The sequence below is a fragment of the Oncorhynchus nerka genome, linkage group LG20 (genome assembly GCF_034236695.1).
Source record: "Oncorhynchus nerka isolate Pitt River linkage group LG20, Oner_Uvic_2.0, whole genome shotgun sequence".
Taxonomy (NCBI): domain Eukaryota; kingdom Metazoa; phylum Chordata; class Actinopteri; order Salmoniformes; family Salmonidae; genus Oncorhynchus; species Oncorhynchus nerka.
The window spans coordinates 6,892,886-6,910,330 of record NC_088415.1 but is presented as its reverse complement, the minus strand read 5'-3'; the positions used below and the strand labels follow the sequence as shown (position 1 = coordinate 6,910,330).

Sequence of the window (17,445 nt, the reverse complement as noted above, 5' to 3'; positions counted from 1 at the left end):
GACACACAGAGACACAGACACACAGACACACAGACACACAGAGACACAGACACACAGACACACAGACACACAGAGACACAGACACACAGACACACAGAGACACAGACACACAGACACACAGACACACAGACACACAGACACACAGAGACACAGAGACACACAGAGACACAGACACACAGAGACACAGAGACACAGAGACAAAAGTGCAGATGAGAAAAATTCCCTTTTTTACTTATCCACTTTTTTCTCTCTTTCTAACATTATCAACTTGGTTGGGAAATTGGGACACATTTTAGACATAGAGACATTGTTTTCACATCACAACAACACATCCATGCATGATCTGAGATAATACAGCCCCTTCAATGACAGGAGGGGAAATATATACACACACTGGCCCTTTAATTTGATTAATGTGAGAGAGAAGGAGGTGGGGGGCGGGGGGGGGCGTCTTCTTTTTTACTACACAATCATCTGGTTCAAACCAGACTCAGAGACACATAGAGACACATAGAGACACATAGAGACACTCAGAGACACATAGAGACACTCAGAGACACATAGAGACACATAGAGACCCACAGAGACACTCAGAGACACAGAGAGACACTCAGAGACACTCAGAGACACTCAGAAACACATAGAGACACTCAGAGACACATAGAGACACATAGAGACACTCAGAAACACATAGAGACACATAGAGACACTCAGAGACACATAGAGACACTCAGAGACACAGAGACACATACAGAGACACATAGATACACTCAGAGACACATAGAGACACATAGAGACACATAGAGACACTCAGAAACACATAGAGACACATAGAGACACATAGAGACACTCAGAGACACATAGAGACACATAGAGACACTCAGAGACACATAGAGACACTCAGAGACACAGAGACACATACAGAGACACATAGATACACTCAGAGACACATAGAGACACATAGAGACACATAGAGACACTCAGAGACACATAGAGACACTCAGAAACACATAGAGACACATAGAGACACTCAGAAACACATAGAGACACTCAGAGACACATAGAGACACTCAGAAACACATAGAGACACATAGAGACACTCAGAAACACATAGAGACACATAGAGACACTCAGAGACACACAGAGACCAGAGACACATAGAGACACATAGAGACACATAGAGATACTCAGAGACCCACAGAGACCCACAGAGACACATAGAGACACATAGAGACACATAGAGAAACATAGAGACACTCAGAGACACAGAGACACATAGAGACACTCAGAGACACATAGAGACACATAGAGACACTCAGAAACACATAGAGACACATAGAGACAGAGACAAAGATACACACAGAGACACATAGAGACACATAGAGACACTCAGAGACACATAGAGACACATAGAGACACATAGAGACCCACAGAGACACTCAGAGACACATAGAGACACTCAGAGACACAGAGAGACACTCAGAGACACATAGAGACACATAGAGACACATAGAGACCCACAGAGACACTCAGAGACACATAGAGACACTCAGAGACACAGAGAGACACTCAGAGACACTCAGAAACACAGAGAGACACATAGAGACACATAGAGACACTCAGAGACACATAGAGACACATAGAGACACTCAGAGACACTCAGAGACACATAGAGACACATAGAGACACATAGAGACACTCAGAGACACATAGAGACACTCAGAGACACATAGAGACACATAGAGACACATAGAGACACATAGAGACACTCAGACACACAGAGAGACACTCAGAGACACATAGAGACACACAGAGACACATAGAGACACACAGAGACACATAGAGACACACAGAGACACAGAGAGACACTCAGAGACACATAGAGACCCACAGAGACACTCAGAGACACATAGAGACACTCAGAGACACAGAGAGACACTCAGAGACACTCAGAAACACATAGAGACACTCAGAGACACATAGAGACACATAGAGACACTCAGAAACACATAGAGACACATAGAGACACATAGAGACACATAGAGACACATAGAGACACTCAGAGACACATAGAGACACTCAGAGACACATAGAGACACATAGAGACACTCAGAGACACATAGAGACACTCAGAGACACAGAGACACATACAGAGACACATAGATACACTCAGAGACACATAGAGACACATAGAGACACTCAGAAACACATAGAGACACATAGAGACACATAGAGACACTCAGAGACACATAGAGACACATAGAGACACTCAGAGACACATAGAGACACTCAGAAACACATAGAGACACATAGAGACACTCAGAAACACATAGAGACACTCAGAGACACATAGAGACACTCAGAAACAGATAGAGACACATAGAGACACTCAGAAACACATAGAGACACATAGAGACACATAGAGATACTCAGAGACCCACAGAGACCCACAGAGACACATAGAGACACATAGAGACACATAGAGAAACATAGAGACACTCAGAGACACAGAGACACATAGAGACACTCAGAGACACATAGAGACACATAGAGACACTCAGAAACACATAGAGACACATAGAGACAGAGACAAAGATACACACAGAGACACATAGAGACACATAGAGACACTCAGAGACACATAGAGACACATAGAGACACATAGAGACACATAGAGACCCACAGAGACACTCAGAGACACATAGAGACACTCAGAGACACAGAGAGACACTCAGAGACACATAGAGACACATAGAGACACATAGAGACCCACAGAGACACTCAGAGACACATAGAGACACTCAGAGACACAGAGAGACACTCAGAGACACTCAGAAACACAGATAGACACTCAGAGACACATAGAGACACATAGAGACACTCAGAGACACATAGAGACACATAGAGACACTCAGAGACACATAGAGACACATAGAGACACTCAGAGACACATAGAGACACTCAAAGACACATAGAGACAGTCAGAGACACATAGAGACACATAGAGACACTCAGACACATACAGAGACACATAGAGACACTCAGAGACACATAGAGACACATAGAGACACTCAGAGACACACAGAGACACATAGAGACACTCAGAAACACATAGAGACACATAGAGACACTCAGAGACACATAGAGACACTCAGAAACACATAGAGACACATAGAGACACTCAGAGACACATAGAGACACATAGAGACACTCAGAGACACATAGAGACACATAGAGACACTCAGAGACCCACAGAGACCCACAGAGACCCACAGAGACACATAGAGACACATAGAGACACATAGAGAAACATAGAGACACTCAGAGAGACACATAGAGACACTCAGAGACACATAGAGACACTCAGAAACACATAGAGACACATAGAGACAGAGACAAAGATACACACAGAGACACATAGAGACACATAGAGACACATAGAGACACTCATAGACACATAGAAACACAGAGAGACACATATAGACACACAGAGACACATACAGAGACACATAGAGACACACAGAGACACATAGAGACACATAGAGACACTCATAGACACATAGAGACACTCAGAGACACATAGAGACACTCAGAGACACATAGAGACACATAGAGACACATAGAGACACTCAGACACATACAGAGACACATAGAGACACTCAGACACATACAGAGACACATAGAGACACTCAGAGACACATAGAGACACATAGAGACACTCAGAGACACACAGAGACACATAGAGACACTCAGAAACACATAGAGACACATAGAGACACTCAGAGACACATAGAGACACTCAGAAACACATAGAGACACATAGAGACACTCAGAAACACATAGAGACACATAGAGACACTCAGAGACCCACAGAGACCCACAGAGACCCACAGAGACCCACAGAGACACATAGAGACACATAGAGACACATAGAGAAACATAGAGACACTCAGAGACACATAGACACATAGAGACACTCAGAGACACATAGAGACACATAGAGACACTCAGAAACACATAGAGACACATAGAGACAGAGACAAAGATACACACAGAGACACATAGAGACACATAGAGACACTCATAGACACATAGAAACACAGAGAGACACATATAGACACACAGAGACACACAGAGACACATACAGAGACACATAGAGACACACAGAGACACATAGAGACACATAGAGACACTCAGAGACACACAGAGACACACAGAGACACACAGAGACACATAGTGACACACAGAGACACACAGAGACACATAGAGACACTCAGAGACACATAGAGACACATAGAGACACTCAGAGACACATAGAGACACTCAGAGACACAGAGACACATACAGAGACACATAGAGACACTCAGAGACACATAGAGACACTCAGAAACACATAGAGACACATAGAGACATTCAGAAACACACAGAGACACATAGAGACACATAGAGACACTCAGAGACACATAGAGACACATAGAGACACTCAGAGACACATAGAGACACTCAGAAACACATAGAGACACATAGAGACACTCAGAAACACATAGAGACACTCAGAGACACATAGAGACACTCAGAAACACATAGAGACACATAGAGACACTCAGAAACACATAGAGACACATAGAGACACTCAGAGACACACAGAGACCCACAGAGACCCACAGAGACACATAGAGACACATAGAGATACTCAGAGACCCACAGAGACCCACAGAGACACATAGAGACACATAGAGAAACATAGAGACACTCAGAGACACAGAGACACATAGAGACACTCAGAGACACATAGAGACACATAGAGACACTCAGAAACACATAGAGACACATAGAGACAGAGACAAAGATACACACAGAGACACATAGAGACACATAGAGACACATAGTGACACATAGAGACCCACAGAGACACTCAGAGACACATAGAGACACTCAGAGACACAGAGAGACACTCAGAGACACATAGAGACACATAGAGACACATAGAGACCCACAGAGACACTCAGAGACACATAGAGACACTCAGAGACACAGAGAGACACTCAGAGACACATAGAGACACATAGAGACACTCAGAAACACATAGAGACACATAGAGACACTCAGAGACACATAGAGACACATAGAGACACTCAGAGACACATAGAGACACATAGAGACACTCAGAGACACATAGAGACACTCAGAGACACATAGAGACACTCAGAGACACATAGAGACACTCAGACACATACAGAGACACATAAAGACACTCAGAGACACATAGAGACACTCAGAGACACATAGAGACACATAGATACACTCAGAAACACATAGAGACACATAGAGACACTCAGACACATACAGAGACACATAAAGACACTCAGAGACACATAGAGACACTCAGAGACACATAGAGACACATAGAGACACTCAGAAACATATAGAGACACATAGAGACACTCAGAGACACATAGAGACACTCAGAAACACATAGAGACACATAGAGACACTCAGAAACACATAGAGACACATAGAGACACTCAGAGACCCACAGAGAGAGAACAGAGACCCACAGAGACACATAGAGACACATAGAGACACATAGAGAAACATAGAGACACTCAGAGACACATAGACACATAGAGACACTCAGAGACACATAGAGACACATAGATACACTCAGAAACACATAGAGACACATAGAGACAGAGACAAAGATACACACAGAGACACATAGAGACACATAGAGACACATAGAGACACTCATAGACACATAGAAACACAGAGAGACACATATAGACACACAGAGACACATAGAGACACATAGAGACACTCAGAGACACACAGAGACACACAGAGACACACAGAGACACATAGTGACACACAGAGACACACAGAGACACATAGAGACACATAGAGACACTCAGAGACACATAGAGACACTCAGAGACACATAGAGACACATAGAGACACTCAGAGACACATAGAGACACTCAGAGACACATAGAGACACTCAGAGACACATACAGAGACACATAGAGACACTCAGAGACACATAGAGACACTCAGAAACACATAGAGACACATAGAGACATTCAGAAACACACAGAGACACATAGAGACACATAGAGACACTCAGAGACACATAGAGACACATAGAGACACTCAGAGACACATAGAGACACTCAGAAACACATAGAGACACATAGAGACACTCAGAAACACATAGAGACACTCAGAGACACATAGAGACACTCAGAAACACATAGAGACACATAGAGACACTCAGAAACACATAGAGACACATAGAGACACTCAGAGACACACAGAGACCCACAGAGACCCACAGAGACACATAGAGACACATAGAGACACATAGAGATACTCAGAGACCCACAGAGACCCACAGAGACACATAGAGACACATAGAGACACATAGAGAAACATAGAAACATAGAGACACTCAGAGACACATAGAGACACATAGAGACACTCAGAAACACATAGAGACACATAGAGACAGAGACAAAGATACACACAGAGACACAGAGACACATAGAGACACATAGAGACACATAGAGACCCACAGAGACACTCAGAGACACATAGAGACACTCAGAGACACAGAGAGACACTCAGAGACACATAGAGACACATAGAGACACATAGAGACCCACAGAGACACTCAGAGACACATAGAGACACTCAGAGACACAGAGAGACACTCAGAGACACTCAGAAACACAGAGAGACACTCAGAGACACATAGAGACACATAGAGACACTCAGAAACACATAGAGACACATAGAGACACTCAGAGACACATAGAGACACATAGAGACACTCAGAGACACATAGAGACACTCAGAGACACATAGAGACACTCAGAGACACATAGAGACACATAGAGACACTCAGACACATACAGAGACACATAAAGACACTCAGAGACACATAGAGACACATAGAGACACACAGAGACACATAGAGACACTCAGAAACACATAGAGACACATAGAGACACTCAGAGACACATAGAGACACTCAGAAACACATAGAGACACATAGAGACACATAGAGACACTCAGAGACACAGAGAGACACTCAGAGACACATAGAGACACACAGAGACACACAGAGACACATAGAGACACACAGAGACACATAGAGACACACAGAGACACACAGAGACACATAGAGACACATAGAGACACACAGAGACACATAGAGACACATAGAGACACACAGAGACACATAGAGACACATAGAGACACACAGAGACACACAGAGACACATAGAGACACACAGAGACACACAGAGACACGTAGAGACACATAGAGACACATAGAGACACATAGAGACACACAGAGACACATAGAGACACATAGAGACACACAGAGACACACAGAGACACACAGAGACACATACAGACCAAAACCAGAGCAAAACAAACATAGACAGGGATGATGAGAGAGAAACAGACCAGGCTCATCTTCTCACCCCCCTGCCCCTCTGCCCCTCTGCACCACAACCAGGAGGGGGGGCAGACACAGGCACTAGAACAGCCAACCAGGAGTGGGAGGGGCAGACACAGGCACTAGAGCAGCCAACCAGGAGTGGGAGGGGCAGACACAGGCACTAGAGCAGCCAACCAGGACCAGGCGGGGGGCAGACACACACACACTAGAACAGCCAACCAGGAGTGGGAGGGGGGCAGACACACACACTAGAACAGCCAACCAGGAGCAGGGGGGCAGACACACACACTAAAACAGCCAACCAGGAGCAGGCGGGGGGCAGACACACACACTAGAACAGCCAACCAGGAGCAGGCGCGGGGCAGACACACACACTAGAACAGCCAACTAGGAGCAGGCGGGGGGCAGACACACACACTAGAACAGCCAACCTGGAGCAGGCGGGGGGCAGACACACACACACTAGAACAGCCAACCAGGAGCAGGGGGCAGACACACACACTAAAACAGCCAACCAGGAGCAGGCGGGGGGCAGACACACACACTAAAACAGCCAACAGGAGCAGGGAGGGGCAGACACACACACTAGAACAGCCAAACAGGAGTGGGAGGGGCAGACACACACACTAGAACAGCCAACCAGGAGCAGAGGGGGACAGACACGGGCACTAGAGCAGCCAACCAGGACCAGGCGGGGGGCAGACACACACACACTAGAACAGCCAACCAGGAGTGGGAGGGGGGCAGACACACACACTAGAACAGCCAACCAGGAGCAGGGGGGCAGACACACACACTAAAACAGCCAACCAGGAGCAGGCGGGGGGCAGACACACACACTAGAACAGCCAACCAGGAGCAGGAGCAGGCGCGGGGCAGACACACACACTAGAACAGCCAACTAGGAGCAGGCGGGGGGCAGACACACACACTAGAACAGCCAACCAGGAGCAGGGGGGCAGACACACACACTAGAACAGCCAACCAGGAGCAGGGGGGCAGACACACACACTAAAACAGCCAACCAGGAGCAGGGGGGCAGACACACACACTAGAACAGCCAACCAGGAGCAGGGGGGCAGACACACACACTAGAACAGCCAATCCAGGAGCAGGGGGGCAGACACACACACTAGAACAGCCAACCAGGAGCAGGGGGGCAGACACACACACTAGAACAGCCAACCAGGAGCAGGGGGGCAGACACACACACTAGAACAGCCAACCAGGAGCAGGGGGGCAGACACACACACTAGAACAGCCAACCAGGAGCAGGGGGGCAGACACACACACTAGAACAGCCAACCAGGAGCAGGGGGGTAGACACACACACTAGAACAGCCAACCAGGAGCAGGGGGGCAGACACACACACTAGAACAGCCAACCAGGAGCAGGGGGGCAGACACACACACTAGAACAGCCAACCAGGAGCAGGGGGGTAGACACACACACTAGAACAGCCAACCAGGAGCAGGGGGGCAGACACACACACTAGAACAGCCAACCAGGAGCAGGGGGGCAGACACACTGGGACAGAGACTGAATGGATCTACAAGACCAGCTCTGTGTATGTATGACATGACAGATTAAAGAGGATAATAGACATGTGTGTGTATGGAGGTGTATCGGAGTACAGGGACAGGGGATCATAAAACGCTGACAAGTAGCTGAGAGAGAGAGAGAGAGAGAGAGAGAGAGAGAGACAGAGAGACAGAGAGACAGAGAGAGAGAGAGACAGGGAGAGAGAGAGAGAGAGAGAGACAGACAGAGAGAGAGAGAGAAAGAGAGAGATAAAAGGAGAGCATTTTACTGCACTGTGTGTGATGATGTAAGATGTATACAGTCAGTGTTGGATGCTGGAGGTGTGGAGGTGACAGCCTCTGTGTGTGTGGAGGTGACAGCCTCTGTGTGTGAAGATGTGCAGTGAAGATGTGGGCTGAAGATGTGCGGTGAAGGTGTGGGCTGAAGGTGTGGGCTGAAGTTCTGGGCTGAAGGTGTGGGCTGAAGATGTGGGCTGAAGATGTGGGCTAAAAATAAGGGCTGAAGGTGTGGGCTGAAGTTCTGGGCTGAAGGTGTGGGCTGAAGATAAGAGCTGAAGGTAAGGGCTGAAGGTGTGGGCTGAAGGTAAGGGCTGAAGGTGTGGGCTGAAGATAAGGGCTGACGGGGTAGGCTGAAGGTAAGGGCTGAAGGTAAGGGCTGAAGGTAAGGGCTGAAGGTGTGGGCTGAAGGTAAGGGCTGAAGGTGTGGGCTGAAGATAAGGGCTGAAGGTAAGGGCTGAAGGTGTGGGCTGAAGGTAAGGGCTGAAGGTGTGGGCTGAAGATTAGGGCTGAAGGTGTAGGCTGAAGGTAAGGGCTGAAGGTAAGGGCTGAAGGTGTGGGCTGAAGGTAAGGGCTGAAGGTGTGGGCTGAAGATAAGGGCTGAAGGTGTAGGCTGAAGGTAAGGGCTGAAGGTGTGGGCTGAAGAGGTGGGCTGAAGTTCTGGGCTGAAGATAGGGGCTGAAGGTGTGGGCTGAAGGTGTGGGCTGAAGGTGTGGGCTGAAGATGTGCATGCTGTAGGTTTCTGTTGTGTTGCCTGCAGGTTGGTCACAGTATTATGCTTATGTATTGTGGAAGAAAAACTCTCAGCTGCACCATGTGTACAGCATGTGGAAGTAACTAACGCAGAGGAGTAACTTTCCTGAGAACTGAAGACATCAGGTAGCTTCTCTGGCATTAGCTCTGTAGACTATGAGAACTGAAGACATCAGGTAGCTTCCCTGACATTAACTCTGTAGACTATAAGAACTGATGACACCAGGTAGCTTCTCTGGCATTAGCTCTGGAGACTATAAGAACTGATGACATCAGGTAGCTTCCCTGACATTAACTCTGTAGACTATAAGAACTGATGACATCAGGTAGCTTCTCTGGCATTAGCTCTGCAGACTATAAGAACTGATGACATCAGGTAGCTTCCCTGACATTAACTCTGTAGACTATAAGAACTGATGACATCAGGTAGCTTCTCTGGCATTAGCTCTGCAGACTATAAGAACTGATGACATCAGGTAGCTTCCCTGACATTAACTCTGTAGACTATGAGAACTGAAGACATCGGGTAGCTTCTCTGGCATTAGCTCTGAAAGACTATGAGAACTGACATTAGCTCTGTGGACTATGAGAACTGATGACATCAGGTAGCTTCCGTGGCATTAGCTCTGCAGACTATAAGAACTGATGACATCGGGTAGCTTCTTTGACATTAGCTCTGAAAGACTATGAGAACTGACATTAGCTCTGTGGACTATAAGAACTGAAGACATCAGGTAGCTTCCCTGGCATTAGCTCTGTAGACTATGAGAACTGATGACATCGGGTAGCTTCTCTGGCATTAGCTCTGCAGACTATAAGAACTGAAGACATCAGGTAGCTTCCCTGGCATTAGCTCTGCAGACTATGAGAACTGACATTAGCTCTGTAGACTATGAGAACTGATGACATCGGGTAGCTTCCCTGGCATTAGCTCTGTAGACTATGAGAACTGATGACATCGGGTAGCTTCTCTGGCATTAACTCTGCAGACTATAAGAACTGAAGACATCAGGTAGCTTCCCTGGCATTAGCTCTGCAGACTATGAGAACTGATGACATCGGGTAGCTTCTCTGGCATTAGCTCTGTAGACTATAAGAACTGAAGACATCAGGTAGCTTCCCTGGCATTAGCTCTGCAGACTATGAGAACTGATGACATCGGGTAGCTTCTCTGGCATTAACTCTGCAGACAATAAGAACTGAAGACATCAGGTAGCTTCCCTGGCATTAGCTCTGTAGACTATGAGAACTGAAGACATCAGGTAGCTTCTCTGGCATTAACTCTGCAGACTATGAGAACTGAAGACATCAGGTAGCTTCTCTGGCATTAGCTCTGCAGACTATAATCAATGTGTGAGCCTGACATATTTGACAACAATCTGAGGTTTGTAGGGGGACATCTAAAACTACAGTGCAATGTAGGAGGTTAATAACACAGGAAGTTGTAACCTTTGACCTTTGTTTCTCCTCTTCTCAGTCAGTATCAGATGGTGTCCACTTGATGGCAATGTGGCACCGACAGACATGGCAGCTCTGCTTCTAGCTCCTAAGCAACTTTGCAGTATTTATTTTTCTTGTGTGTTATTTCTTACATTATTAGCCCAGAACATATTTTGTGTTATTACACACAGCCGGAAATAACTTTTGGATATCAGAGCGGTGGTAACTCACCAGCATTACGACCAGGAATACGACTTTCCTGAAATGGATCCTTCGTTCGTAGCCCCCAGAACTATTTAACTTATCCCAGAGGCTGCTCCTTCTCCTTCCAGCGAGACATCAGGGACTGTATTATACTATGTTTCATGGAATCATGGCTCTCTCGGGATATACTGTCCCTGTCCATACAGCCAGCTGGGTTCTCAGTTCATCGCGCAGACAGGAATAAAGAACTCTCCGGGATGAAGAAAGACGGGGATATATGTTTCATGATCAACTACTCATGATGTTATTGTGATAACATACAGAAACTCAAGTCCTTTTCTAGAATACCTCACAATCAAATACTGACCGTATAACTTCCCTTCGGTTACAGTCACAGCTGTGTCTATTCCCCCTGAAGCCCATGCCACGACGGCCCTCAAGGAGCTACAGTGGACTTTATGCAAACTGGAAACCACATATCCCGAGGCCGCAATTATTGTAGCTGGGGATTTTAACAAAAACAAATTTGAGGCAAATGCTACCAAAGTTCTACCAACACATTGACTGTAGTACTCGCGTAGGAAAAACACTAGACCACTGCTACTCCCCATTTCGAGTTGCATACAAGGCCCTCCCCCGCCCTCCCTCGGCAAATCAGATCACAACATAAAACTCCTCCTCCCTTCCTAGTGACAGAAACTCAAACAGGAAGTACCCAAACAGGAAGGTCTATTCAACGACCAATTGGAATCCGTGCTTCAAGATTGTTTTAATTACTCGGACTGGGATATGTTCCGGGTAGCGTCTGAGAATAACATTGACGTTTACACTGACACAGTGACTGAGTGACTGAGTTTACACTGACACATTAGCAAGTGTATAAGGGATTTTGTTCCCACGGTGACTATTAAAACCTACCCAAACCAGAAACCGTTTATAGATGTATAGATAGTGTATAGATGGCAGCATTCACGCAAAACTGAAAGAGCAAAACAATACATTTAACCATGGCAAGGTGACTGGGAATATGGTTGAGTACAAACAGCGTAGGTATTCCCGTCCTTAAGGACAAACTAAACACCTTCTTCGCCCACTTTGAGAACAAGACAGTGCACCTGACGTGGCCCGCTCCCAAGGACAGTGGGCTCTCCTTCTCCTTGGCTAACGTGAGTATGACATTTATGCGTGTTAACCCTTGCAAGGCTGCCAGCCCAAACGGCATCCCTAACCGCATGTGCAGACCAGCTGGCATGGAGTGTTTACGGACATATTCAATCTCTCGCTATCCCAGTCTGCTGTCCCCACATGCTTCACGATGGCCACCACCATTGTTCCTGTTCCCAAGAAAGCAAAGGTAAAGGACCTAAATCGATGGGACCGCAGTGGAGAAGGTGGAAAGCTTCAAGTTCCTCAGCGTACACATCACTGACAAACTGAAATGGTCCACCTACACAACTCTTCCATCTCAGGATGCTGAGGAAATTTGTCATGGCCCCTAAGACCCTCAGAAGTTTTTACAGATGCACAATTGAGAGTCCTGTCGGGCTGTATCACCGCCTGGTACGACCACTGCACCCTTCGCAACCGCAAGGCTCTCCAGAGGGTGGTTCGGTCTGCCCAATGCATCACCAGGGTACACTGCCTGCCCTCCAGGACTCCTACAGCACCCAATGTCACAGGAAGGCCAGAAAGATCATCAAGGACATCAACCACCGAGCCACTGCCTATTCACCCCGCTATCATCCAGAAGGCGAGGTCAGTACAGGCGCATCAAAGCTGGGACTGAAAAACAGCTTCTATCTCAAGGCCATCACACTCTGACATTGCTCGTCCTAATATTTATATATTTCTTAATTCCATTCTTTACTTAGATTTGTGTGTATTGTTGTGAGTTGTTAGATACTACTGCACTGTTGGAGCTAGGAAGTATTTCGCTACACCCGCAATAACATTTGTGTGTGTGACCAATAAAATGTGATTTGATATTGACCTTAACCCTTCATCCCTGACGTCTGTTGGCAACAACAACACCAGCGGATGGAGATTGAAAAGGGAGTGTACTGTATACGCAGTTCAGTTCAAATGGCCAACTAATCAACCTGTTTACCAACCCTCAGTTCAGTTCAAATGGCCAACTAATCAGCCTGTTTACCAACCCTCAGTTCAGTTCAAATGGCCAACTAATCAGCCTGTTTACCAACCCTCAGTTCAGTTCAAATGGCCAACTAATCAGCCTGTTTACCAACCCTCAGTTCAGTTCTGTTTAGCTGCTGAAATATTAATGGAGTGGAAGTCAAATATCAAGGTGATAACATTATCCTATTTCATTTAGCTGGGGCACGTTGTGTTTCCAGGTCAGATCTAGGTCAACAGATTGTAACTGATAGCCCTCGTAGCTCCCGAACATCAGGGGTCGTCATAGATTCTGCTTGTATGGAACTCCAGGTGTACATCCTATTTCATTTAGCTGGGGCACGTTGTGTTTCCAGGTCAGATCTAGGTCAACAGATAGTAACTGATAGCCCTGGTAGCTCCCGAACATCAGGGGTCGTCATAGATTCTGCTTGTATGGAACTCCAGGTGTACATCCTATTTCATTTAGCTGGGGCACGTTGTGTTTCCAGGTCAGATCTAGGTCAACAGATAGTAACTGATAGCCCTCGTAGCTCCCGAACATCAGGGGTCGTCATAGATTCTGCTTGTATGGAACTCCAGGTGTACATCCTATTTCATTTAGCTGGGGCACGTTGTGTTTCCAGGTCAGATCTAGGTCAACAGATAGTAACTGATAGCCCTCGTAGCTCCCGAACATCAGGGGTCGTCATAGATTCTGCTTGTATGGAACTCCAGGTGTACATCCTATTTCATTTAGCTGGGGCACGTTGTGTTTCCAGGTCAGATCTAGGTCAACAGATAGTAACTGATAGCCCTGGTAGCTCCCGAACATCAGGGGTCGTCATAGATTCTGCTTGTATGGAACTCCAGGTGTACATCCTATTTCATTTAGCTGGGGCACGTTGTGTTTCCAGGTCAGATCTAGGTCAACAGATAGTAACTGATAGCCCTCGTAGCTCCCGAACATCAGGGGTCGTCATAGATTCTGCTTGTATGGAACTCCAGGTGTACATCCTATTTCATTTAGCTGGGGCACGTTGTGTTTCCAGGTCAGATCTAGGTCAACAGATAGTAACTGATAGCCCTGGTAGCTCCCGAACATCAGGGGTCGTCATAGATTCTGCTTGTATGGAACTCCAGGTGTACATCCTATTTCATTTAGCTGGGGCACGTTGTGTTTCCAGGTCAGATCTAGGTCAACAGATAGTAACTGATAGCCCTCGTAGCTCCCGAACATCAGGGGTCGTCATAGATTCTGCTTGTATGGAACTCCAGGTGTACATCCTATTTCATTTAGCTGGGGCACGTTGTGTTTCCAGGTCAGATCTAGGTCAACAGATAGTAACTGATAGCCCTGGTAGCTCCCGAACATCAGGGGTCGTCATAGATTCTGCTTGTATGGAACTCCAGGTGTACATCCTATTTCATTTAGCTGGGGCACGTTGTGTTTCCAGGTCAGATCTAGGTCAACAGATAGTAACTGATAGCCCTGGTAGCTCCCGAACATCAGGGGTCACCAGGGGTCATCATAGATTCTGCTTGTATGGAAGGTGTACATCCCTATTCCTTTTATAGTGCAGACCTGAGCCCTCAAATGTAGCGCACTGTAAAGGGCACCACACACCAGAACCCTCAAAGGTTAGTGCACTATAAAGGGTATAGTGTGCCATTTATAACGTACACCTGGAGTTCCATACAAGCAGAATCTATGGTGACCCCTGGTGACCCCTGATTACCCATGATGACCCCTGATGACCCCTGAGGATTATCCTCAGGACATAACACTGCTTCATTCAGTACTAGATTTTGATTGGCAGAAGTTCAGCATCACACCACAGTAATGGTTATCCTGCCCCTCGCCCGTCCATAAAGAGTTCTCCGAATCCTGGGAAGCGTGGGAGTGGGCAGATTTCCTCGCCCTTCTCGCCAGCCGTGATTCTGGGCAGCTCCATGGTAAGGAATGTGACTGTTCCTGGTGCAAAAACAATGTCCTACCCCCGAAGCTCGAGTAAATGACATTACTAAGCTGCTCCTGAATGTACTACGTCATGACATGGACATTGATTCTATCCTAGTCCATGTGGGTTTTAATGACATTATGAAGGGCAGCTCTGAACAGTTGAAACTGGATTTTAAAGAGCTGATTGACTCTCTGCTATACACTAATAAAAGGCCCATCATATCTGCCCCAGTGCCCTCTCTGAATCGCGACATTGAGCTTAATTAACAGGATAATTTCTCTTCACAACTGGCTACGTGATTATCAAATCAAATCAAATCAAATTGTATTGGTCACATACACATGGTTAGCAGATGTTAATGCGAGTGTAGCGAAATGCTTGTGCTTCTGGTTCCGACCATGCAGTCTGTTGGCAACAATATTTAACATGCAGTAATATCTAACAAGTAATCTAACAATTTCACAACCACCTTATACACACAAGTGTAAAGGAATGAATAAGAATATGTACATATAAATATATGGATGAGCGATGGCCGTGAGGCACAGACAGGATGCAGTAGATGGTATAGATATTCTAGTTTCTGGGCCTGAGAAATAGGCCGTTTCAAATGGGTAAGATTTTTTGCCAAAAACAAAAATCCTGCCCCCTACACTCAAGAAGTTAACGTCGTTGTTGGTAATCAAGCCTACCACTGTAGTGTTGTCTGCAAACTTGATGATTGAGTTGGAGGCGTGCATGGCCACGCAGTCATGGGTGAACAGGGAGTACAGGAGAGGGCTGAGAATGCACCCTCGTGTGGCCTCAGTATTGAGGATCAGCTGGGTGCGGATGTTGTTTCTTACCCTCACCACCTGGGGGCATCCCGTCAGAAAGTCCAGGACCCAGTTGCACATGGCAGGGTTGAGACATAGGGTCTCAAGCTTAATGATGAGTTTGGAGGGTACTATGGTGTTGAATGCTGAGCTGTAGTCAATGAACAGAATTCTTACATAGATATTCCTCTTGTCCAGATGGGATAGGGCAGTGTGATGGCGAATACATTGTCTGTGGACCTATTGGAGCAGTAAGCAAATTGGAGTGGGTCTAGGGTGTCAGGTAGGCTGGAGGTGATATGATCCTTGACTAGTCTCTCAAAGCACTTCATGATGACAGAAGTGAGTGCTACGAGATGATAGTCATTTAGATCAGTTACCTTAGCTTTCAAGGGAACAGGATCAATGGTGGCCATCTTGAAGCATGTGGGGCCAGCAGACTGGGATAGGGATTGATTGAATAGGTCCCAGCCAGCTGGTCTGCGTATGCACTGAGGACGCGGCTAGGAATGTCGGGCTTCCTTGCCAGACGTGTTCCCTCAAAGCGCTGGCTCCCTTTACCTGCTGCCTCCGTTCTCCTGGATGCCTCCATCTGTTCCCGTGGGAGGCGATCCCTTCCCGTCCAGAATGTCCTCCCATGTCCATGAGTCCATTCCACGCTGCTCCTGGTTACCACGCTGCTTGGTCCTTTTTTGGTGGGTAGTTCTGTAACGATATTCGTAGGTGGAAAAAGGTGAAGAGGACCAAGGTGCAGCGTGGTACGTGTTCACGGTAAATTTAATTAATGAAACTGAACACAAGAACAAACAAAAACAACAAATCGGAACAAACGGAACAGAGACAGAAGTGTTCCGTTTGTGTGTCTGCACCAGACA

At 46.6% G+C, this 17,445-nt stretch overlaps 1 protein-coding gene across 2 annotated transcripts in view; it reads left to right on the top strand.

Moving 5' to 3' along the window:
• ampd2b (adenosine monophosphate deaminase 2b) overlaps positions 1–17,445 on the top strand; it is a 96,723-nt gene that overhangs the window by 26,911 nt on the left and 52,367 nt on the right. Inside the window, exon 1 of one of the 2 annotated variants that reach the window (XM_065005156.1) lies at positions 9,157–9,563. The exons of the other annotated variant lie outside the window; for it this stretch is intronic. The gene's annotated coding sequence lies outside the window, so the exon portion shown is untranslated. Of the gene's footprint in view, positions 1–9,156; positions 9,564–17,445 lie in introns of those variants that run through there. 2 annotated transcript variants of the gene reach the window in all.